The following is a 10,000-nucleotide window of genomic DNA, read 5'->3' on the forward strand; positions in this document are numbered from 1 at the left end:
CTCTCGTGGGGCAATTGATGAATTCATAAAAAGGTTGAAAGTGACGCACGATGAACGTCTCCAGGAATTTGTTGCTCTTGTAATCTTGCAGTGAATTGAGGCGTCGTACGTTGTGTTGAAATCAGCTGGTGGAGGAACGTAAACAGCAAAAATAATTTCTCATGAGCTCTGGACAGAAAATGGACACGAGCTCAATATCCAGACTGAAGAAACGCTGCTCCCTGGGATCACACCTCCTGCACAAGCACTGACCTCCCTATCACCTCCTCCCCCTCTCCTCCTCCCCCTCACCTCCTCCCCATCACCCCCTCTCCTCCTCCCCATCACCTCCCCCACTCACCTCCTCCCCCTCACCTCCTCCCCATCACCCCCTCCTCCTCCCCATCACCTCCCCTCCTCCCCATCACCTCCTCACCTCCTCCCCCTCCCCTCCTCCCCATCACCTCCTCCCCACTCACCTCCATGAAGAATTCTTAAAGAAGCAGCGTGTAGGATTTAGTGGCACCTAGTGGTGAGGCTGCACATTGCAACCAAGTGAGATGTGAAACGCCCTGTCTGGAGCCACTGTTTGGTTTGTCCATTCTGGACTACTGTAGAAACATAGCAGTATGGCAGCCTCGCAATACATATATACTTACAATAATATAAAACCGAGCAAAGTCGCTCATCTGTTGTTTGAGCTTTTTGCTTGATTAATGATTCAAGCAAGTTCTCATTAGTTACACTTAAACATCCAGACATCAGTCCTGATGGGGAAATGTGCTATTCATCAGTGTGACTACATCCATGTGAGGAAGCTTTTTTCAAACCAACATCTTATCCTCAATAAGTCCGTTTCATGCGGTACCTTTACTGAGAATGTGACAGAGAAGGACAGAGACAGGGACCCGGTCCCGTCTTCCAGGGGGGGGGGGTTTGGTACCAGATCCAATCAACTGGTTTTGGAGCTTTCTGGCACAAAGCTTGGAGCTATTTACTTGTGGAGGTATGCAAATGTTAGAGGTTTTAACCCAAGTAGCAACCGGCAATGATGTCATCAACCATCAGTGATGTCATCGTTGGTTCGTGAACGTTATGAATCCTCCAGTTCAGATTCTGTCCGTCACCATCTCGTTAGTTCGGAGCGGTTTGGAGCAGGAAGTGACCATATTTGGACGAGCTGGGGGAGGAGCCAGAGGTGGATCTGACTGATTTGATTGGAGACCTGACGACTTTAGCTAACAACACCGAGATAACTGATGGACACATTTTATTCACTTTGGATTTGATGAGAGAAGTTGAATGGGAGTCTATGGAGCCGGAGGCTTTTTGGAGCCGACCTCTAGTGGCACTCGCTGGTATTGCAGCTGAAGACACTTCCGCATCCTACGTCCACTTTTATATACAGTCTGTGGTTAAACCCCAACAGGAAAACAGACACACAGACACATACATAAGCATGCGACCAGCGCACAGATGCTGTTTTACACCAAGCAAGTTCAAAGTTGGTGTCCAGCTCAAACAAAACCAAACAGACATGTTTGGGCCTCCAAATAACTCATGTCAATCATTTTAACTTGATAATATGTCCAAGAGGAAGCTCTTCAAAGCTGTGCAGCATTTGGTCCTCAAACAAACAGAGGCCCACGCTTTCTAGAAATGTTGTTCATTTCTTCTTCATCTCTTTCAAACATCACGGAAACAAAACCAAACCTGATACAGAACAGTTGCAGCATAGAGACGGTTGAAAGTGAAGCAGCTTTCACTGTTGTTGGACTCAATGCTACACGTGTACCATCAGGCAACATTTCCTGTATTCTTCCTGCTCTTATTTTTCCATTACAGAACTGAACTGATTTCACGCACAGCTGGGAATGATATTGCTCTTGAATACAACCATAGCAGTGTGTGCTACTCAGCAATGAGTCAGCATCACTGCCTTTTCAACCACTTCCATGATTCATAATTAGCGCCAACAACAACATAAAATAATTGCAGGCCAAGATTCCATTTTCCAAATGAGCAACAGCAGCACAATTTGTCCTCTAGAGTGTCTAATTTCAGCAAGGGCATGTTTATGACTACCCTTCCCACAAGATTATTTGAGATTGCAGCAGCTGGTCCTCTGCAGCAGAGCAGGCTGCCCTCAATACCCTCATTTTGTAGAGTAGACACCTGGCTCTAATCAACCACAGGAACACCATGTTAGGAAGCCCAAGGCTACATTAAAACCACCAACAGCCTCATGCAGTGGGACCAAACGCTCCAATTAGTGATGGTTTTCTTCGTGAATGAGCTGATCCTCTGAATGAAAGGTGAGTCCATTTATTTAGTCCACAAAAGACACTTTTAAAATTGAACCACTTGAATCCAGATTTTCACAATATTAACAGTAAAATCTCGTTTTTTTTTTAGGAGCTGTGAATGTGTTCAAATTTTTTTATAATAAGGTACGACAGCACAAGTCAGAGGCTAAAAATGACTAAATTCACATCCATAAAAATGTCCAGTGTGTTGACATTCATACTAGTTTACCTATTGTGAGAAATGAGAGGAAAGTTGTATTTAGCAGAATTATTTTCTGGTGCATTGGTGACCACATGTTACAGTAAACTGTGTACATCCACAAGTGTCTTTGATTTCATATCTCTGTCTCTTTCTGTCATTTCCTGAGCCAACAGTTCCTGAGCAGTCCAGCAGGTCCGGTTAGGATTTAATGCTTTGCTTGATTTGTCATCGTCATCTGATCAGCGATGGAGAACCGAAGCTTTTATATCGCTCGCTTCGACAGCGCCAGACTACTTTGACAAAAAGAGTAATGTTATGTCACCTGAGCTGCAGGTGTACAGCTACCTCCGTGGTTAGTTCATGTTACTGTATGACTTTGATGTCTGATCGGAACGAACCATTTCTTCTTTTAAGAGAGCGATATAAAAGCATCATAGAGGGCTGTCTGATGGTAATGTGACATCATTCTGTTCTTTTGATGATCAACTCACTGCAATCTGATATTGGGCTGGGGGAGGAGCCAGCCACTTTCGTAAACAGCCAAACATAAAAAATCAGATTTGACCAATGAATCCGAACTGATCACGCTGCCTTGCCGTGTCAACGTATCTTAATATAATATACCCTGTCCATCGCCATCACTCAGCCATGTGCAGCTCCCCTTCAAGAGAGCGTGAACAGGAGAGAGAGCGCTGTGGCTCACTCAACAGCTGATCTCCTCCTGCCTATTATTCATTGTGTGCGTTGCAATCTTACACAACAGTTTACCGCCACAAAAGATTACCAAGTTTATGTGACTTCTACATCAAACACCACGAGGCTATAATCAGTAGCTGCAGCCTTTTATGAGCAGAATCTTCTCGATGAACGAAAACATCATGATAGCTTTGGAGATCGGATCAAAACCTGCGAGTATCAGATTCAAATTCAGCAAATGAGAGCTGGGTGAGCAGCAGTAGATGTGGCTGTGCATGTTTATCATGCTCCACATTTAACAATAAGAATAAACTGTAGTTCTTCAAGCAAAGCAGAGTTCCTGAGTTTCGTGTGGATATATTTTGCTGATTATAGTGACACGAAGACGCAATTTATTCCGAGGCTAAGATGCCTTTACAAGTTTAAGATGTTTTCAAGTAGCTCGGAGGATGAAGCTGCTCAGTGTGAATCTTCAATCCTTCACACAATGTGTTAATGAAATGTCAAAGTGTAGGAGAACTGAGAAAAAAAGTTAAACATTTTTGTGTGTAACCGAAATGAAAAGTTAGAAAAAATGGGTCTGTATTATAAATCTATATTATATTTATTATTTTACCAGTGGATTTAATGTATTCTTTTTTACATATCATGATTATAATATTTGACAAGATTCATACTGAGAGCAGAGGATGTTTCTATGTGACCATTTCTTCCTCTTTTACTAGCTGTCTTCAGTGCCAGATTCCTTCAGGCAGCAAATCACCAGCCATGAAATCAATTAGCAGGTTTAGTCTGCTCTGTGTAACAGCTTCCACCCCTGTGAAATAAAGAGTGAGCATTTCTAGATGGAACAAACAACACATGCACTAATGGGATGACTTCCTTCTACCAGTTAGTTGCTGGTGGAACCGGTCTGGCAGCTTCAACATATCATGTCATGTCAGGAGGAAAATATAACAGTCAGGTTCAATCAAAGATGAAAAAGTAAAAGAGTCCTTAATCCTTTAAAGGAAAACAAAAGTGTCACTTTAACTGTTAAGCCTTAAAAAATGTCTGTAATCTTCAGTGATCGCGAAACATTCTTGGCCACATGTGAAGCAAATTTCAGCGGAGCAGCCGACGCAATCATCATACTAACACCTGTTATTTCAAGAAGATTCAACACAGCTGCCAACCAGCTCTATGAAACAATTCTTATCCAATTAAAATGCAAATCCTGCTTTTAATCATCCCCGGCAACACAAAGCCTCGGTATGTCCTCTCCGGTTACTCCAGGAAGGAAAGCATGAGTCTGTTGAATTTGAAGATCACAGCACAGGAAGGACCTGATTCAAATCTATCATTCCTCTTTGCATGACTTGGCCATGTTGAATATAATATATACTTCTGCCACTCTTCACCTTCCTCTATTCAACTGTTTATGATGGAAACGATGCACATGCACAAATGTTTCCTGACTGTGGGACTGTGCACCTTCGTGAAGGTAAAACTCAGTGCTGAACAACCGTAGTTCACCCACTCTGCTAAAGTAAGAAAAAATGAACTAATATTTGTGGATCCTGCTCACGAAGAGCAAAATGAATTATTATTATTATTATTATAAAGTATTTCCACTTAATGCTACTTCACACTTCAACTCCACACTTAAAATTGATGTCCTTCCCCCAAACGTTTATTTACCTCCCGTTGACGAAAGACAGAAAAAGTACTTTGGATCAACAACGGCTGGTCGACCGCCGTCTGGCCGGCAGCGGGGACGTAACGGCGGTTCGTCGCCATCTTTGCAGGCTTCCTTTCTGTAACGCAATCACATCTTTCACAGTGTGTGAATGTGAGAAAGTAAGTTCTACCTGTAGCTCAGCGGTGCAGAGATGGTGGTGAGACGTGTCCCAAACAGGAGGGTGAAAGTTCATTTCTCTTTAGTGCACCCTGCAATCCAAACAGCTGCTGTCAGCCGTGTCCACAAACTCCCACAATGAGGCTCTAATGTGGAGACATCTCATGATAGTGAAGGTTAATGGTTCAAGCTTAAAGCTTAGTGCACCACGTCTCAACTCCTACTAAACAACACAGCTCACACTGACCCCCCCCCCATCGCCCTCGACCTCGAGCCCCCCCGCTCCAATCCATTTAACTTCAGCAACATGTCCTCCATGTTGTTAAAAGTTGTACTTTGTGCAATTCTCAATCTGTATCTGAACTGCCGGCTTTAATGGATCATTTCTGGTAATTATGACTATTGTTGCATTTGTCTTAATGGACAGTTTTTATTTGATTTATTTTATATTTTAACACCAAGAGAACAAGTTCCTGCATCTTTTCCTGTTGACAGTATGCAGCATTTGATTGTTTTAACCCTCGTGTTGTCCTCGGGTCAAAATGACCCGCAGCTGTGTTCAACCAAGTTCTATTTTATTTTCATATTTTTTTGGGATCATTGGTGACAAGGAGGCTGTGAGGGTTTCTTTAAAGAATGATGACCAATGATCCCCAAAAATATAAAAATATAGAAATAAAATAGAACTTGGTTGAACACAGCTGCGAGTCATTTAGACCCGAGGACAACAGGAGGGTTAAGTGTTATAGCCTCCTAAGAATTATTGACAATGAGACACTTCATGTTTTCATTTATTGAAAATGACATTAATGTTATTTTATGAATTTCTCTTGTTTTTGAAAATGTACCAAACCGTGATTCTAAAACTGGGCTAGATAACAAACTGTCCTTACATTTATTATCTATACTGCTGGTTGAGTCTTTACTCCACGATAACCGGCTGAGTGTGGTTACTTGGAACATTTCAACGGCTGGCTGCCTCCCACTCAGGATTTTCAAAGTGGACTCAGAGTTGTGACCTCGGACAGACCGAGTGTCATGACTGATGCAAATTCATCGGCATCAGATCAGATCTGCATCGTTCTCTTCCATGTGGGACAGATAGGACGATCTTGTATGGATCTTATCTGAATTTCCACTTGTTTCATGCTGTTGCACACGATGGCCACCAATCTTAACTTTCTGGGATAACAGAACCCAACTGACAAACAACAACAATGAAAAAACGATATTTCTTGACCATATCTGTTTATCCTTCACTCTCACGTGTTATTGAACACGTATGGTTGATGTTCTACTCACTTCTCTCGGTTCCCACTTCATCATATTTTGGGGAACAAAGTTTGTGGAGGAGCTGCAGTGTGAACGGTGTAGAGAATATGAACACGTGTTGCTTTCTCTTGTGCAGGTTTCCATCAGAAACAGTACCATCATTTTGGACATGACTGCTTTTCTTTTTGTTCTCTAAATTGTTCGGTTTCTTACTTTTTGTGGAGTGAAAGTCAAAAAGATTACGACTGTTTTCTGAGATCTCCTGCCTCTATTTGCTCTTCTGTTTCATTCTTAGCTCCACGATCTCCTGTGTGGTCGTCTTTCTTTTCTCTTACTAAGAGCTTCCTGCAGGGCAGCGGCAGCACATGCTTTTGCACATTCTTGCTGCTGCCGCCTACCTCAGCAGCCCGGTTACCACCCCGCCAGCAACCTGCATGCATGTGTCTTATAATGTGCAGCGCTACATCACCCCAACCCTCCCTTCAGTACAGCTTCAGTTCTGCTCTGCTGACTATAAATGATACTTTTACCAGTGAATGATTGGTTCTAATGAGGACATTGTTTTAAGCAACAATTATTGGTGACTGCATAACAGCCAGGTCGATTATCAAAGAACATTTCATCCAGTCGGGCGGTGATGAATGATTATGTGACTTCCTGCTGGTACCAATGCAAACAGACTTGGCTGTCCTTTTTCTTACTGCCCTGAGATCCACAAACATATTCTGATATCCAGCAAGCAGACCTATTGGAACCCCACTGTTCCACCTTTATTAGATGGTAGTACACTCCTCACCCAAAACTACAAATAAGCAGCTACGTGTGCGATTCAAGTAAAAAGTGATTGATTCAGTGAATAAATAATAAAAAGAGGAGCAAATAAAGAGACACAGTTTCAGGTTGTTATAAATCAATAATTGATCATTTGTTACAGCAAATTACTGATGTTTCTCATATTGTGAGCTCTTAAACAGAAATGATTCTGTATTCCTGGACTCAATGACAACATTAGTGTATAATTAGTTTAAGAGTTTAAAGGTGTTGTGCTCTCTGGTTCCATTAACATGAACTAGGCTGAGTTGGATTAGAGTTTATATCAGTCTCATGAGTGATCCCGTAGAATCTAATATTTTACACGAACTACACTCATTAGGTTACTGTAAGTGTAATAACAGTCAACAGGATGAATTTACCGATAGACAAACGTCAACTTAAACATCCCAACATCTCGCAGAGGCAAAACAAAGGTTCAGAGCGGAAGAGGGAAGATTGTGCACTAGGAAATGAATCACGGATGGCATCGATCTCTCGCCTACCTTGGTGGCTGTTAGTATTCCTCGGTGGCTGCAGGCAAGTTAAAGTCTGCGTGCAGGAAACCCAGTATGTCTCACCTCTCAGGCATGCAGCGGCTTGTACCTGTTTCCAGGATGAAGACAGCTCAGTGTCTCACAATTACCCATTTATTTCTATACACGTTTGAAGATTGAAGCTGAGAGAACTTGCCAAGTATTTTAAAAAAAAAATCAATATCCAACAATCATGTAAATACATTTAAGTTATTTATTTAGCTAAATGTCCACATTCTCACTTTCTCAGCGTCCAGTTTCTCAAACGTGAGGAATTTATTGTTGGAATATTTTGGGGGTTTTGGAGAAGTGAAATGAAGGACTCCTCTTTGTCGCTGGGAAATTACAATTCATTTTTCACTCTTTTCTAACTAATTGGTGTGTTTTTTTTAGATGCACACAGAGCATGTGTAAAAACATGTGGTGGTCCACTTCGTTTTCTTGACGTTTAAGCTGGAAGCATTTTAAATAGGCTATAATACATGTTTACATTATTTCTTCATTTAAATTATAGATCCACCACCCATCCGAATACACACACTCTTCATCCGAGGTGTAATTGACAAATAGCCTAATAATAATAATAATAATAATAAGCTACATTATTATAGTCCCAGTTCTCTCTGTTATAACTTAGTAGTCGAGGCCTTTATGATACAGTAGATATCTGAATGCAAATCAGGACCATGTGAACTAATGTGGACTCAAACAGAGGACTTCAGCAAGGTCAAACAAACAAAACAAAAAACAAACGATGTACTTTAACCTTTAAACAAAACATGAACTTATAGAAAGATGTCTTATTATTGTGGCGCCATGACGACCGATAAAAGCGCATTATTAAACAGACGGTTGTGTAAGTCAGCTGACTGGATGTGAAACGTGTGATCCAGCTGGAACAAGCTGCAGCTCATGTTTAGGACCTCCTGACTAAAAGCTGCTCTGTAATCACATCCACTGAACTCACCTCACTGCTGTGAACTTGGGACTGAATATTCGTTCAACCCGCGGCGGCCTGAAGTCCGGGAGGGAGCCAGATGTTGGAAAACCAGCCGACAACTTTTCAGCTGCTATATTCTCCACGCGCCGGTTTGACTCGTGAAGCAGCTCCTCCTTTTCTTTTCCATTTACAAATCTTCTGTAGACTTGTGTAGAGGTCAGCAGACACCGACAGCCCCTCACACGGCCCCTTCCTAACCTCCCTGTCGGGCTTTGTTCCTGCGGACAGCTGTGGAGTCGGACGGAGAGCAGAAGTGTTCCGACTGTTTTAAATGCATCTGAAGCTCACGCCTTCTCTGACGTCACTAAAGGGGTGTGGCTCCTGCCAGCAGTCAGGCTCGGCAAGGCAAGTTTCTTTATATAAGTTTCTTTATATAGCGTGTTTCAACATCAAGGCAATTCAAAGTGCTTCACAGAAAACCATTAAAAGCATCAAAACATCAGGCAAAAGAAAAGGACATTTAAAAACGATGAAGAACAAGTGATTAAAACATGAAACATCAGGATCATGGATGTCTGCTGCTGCTGCTGGCTTTTTTTGGTTCAAAAATATTGTCATCATCTTACTGCTTGGAATAGCAAACAATGATTATATTTCTCCAGCGCTCCTACAAAGCCATCATCAGGAGTGGAACAGGTCTTCTGAGGCTTTACTTGAACAAAAGTACAGTATTTCCAACTAAATGTAGCTACTTAAGAATCCAAAGTAAAAGTAGGCTTCTCCTTACAAAGAGTGTATTCAAACTAAATGTGGAGCCTGCAAGGTTTCACCTTTTACCATCTTTGTTACACGACATTTGTGAGAAAAAGTTATTATTATCTTGTACACAAAGGTAAAAGATAATGGTTTTTGACTCTTTTATTCATTTTATTTCAACTTTGTTATTCTAATGTCTGGTAAGTCTCTTTATTGAGGAATAATGAAGCACAAGTGAAACGGTGTTATTTGCTCCTCCAACTGCAAACGGCTGAGGTGACTATAAAAACGTCAACACTTCGTGTGGTTTCAAACCACTCAACTATCACATTTGTCTGCATTAATACTAAAGTACATACATGGGTGCAGACTTTACATCATAGAACTAAAAGCCAGGATTATAATCATGACCACATGCAAGCATCTGTGTCCTTGTTTTTCATGCTGATTGCAAATTTGTAGAGTGTGACCTCTAGTGGAAAAACCGCTAACGTGCATCACAGAAACTGCATTCCTGATTGACAGTATTATAATGCACCACAGGGCCTGTTAGTCTCATCTATGGAAATAATGCAGTGCTAAAGTACCTGTAGTTACACCTCTGTTAGAAAATATTGTAACTTTGATTTACAACCACTAGCCCAGCTGTCTTTAGCATGCTCTTTG

The 10,000-nt window shown here is 41.6% G+C and overlaps 1 protein-coding gene across 2 annotated transcripts in view; it reads right to left on the bottom strand.

The window, feature by feature from the left end:
* lmo4a (LIM domain only 4a) overlaps positions 1–8,866 on the bottom strand; it is a 24,695-nt gene extending 15,829 nt beyond the window's left edge. Inside the window, exons 1-2 of one of the 2 annotated variants that reach the window (XM_069168984.1) lie at positions 8,606–8,866; positions 7,609–7,708 (exon numbers count right to left, since the gene is read on the bottom strand). The gene's annotated coding sequence lies outside the window, so the exon portion shown is untranslated. The remainder of the gene's footprint in view (positions 1–7,608; positions 7,709–8,605) is intronic. The other variant, XM_069168983.1, reaches the window with a different exon arrangement.
* Positions 8,867–10,000: the final 1,134 nt, after the last annotated feature.

This window comes from Embiotoca jacksoni, unplaced genomic scaffold, assembly GCF_022577435.1.
Source record: "Embiotoca jacksoni isolate LCO1_2020_lvr unplaced genomic scaffold, fEmbJac1.0.p SCAF_42, whole genome shotgun sequence".
Taxonomy (NCBI): Eukaryota; Metazoa; Chordata; class Actinopteri; family Embiotocidae; genus Embiotoca; species Embiotoca jacksoni.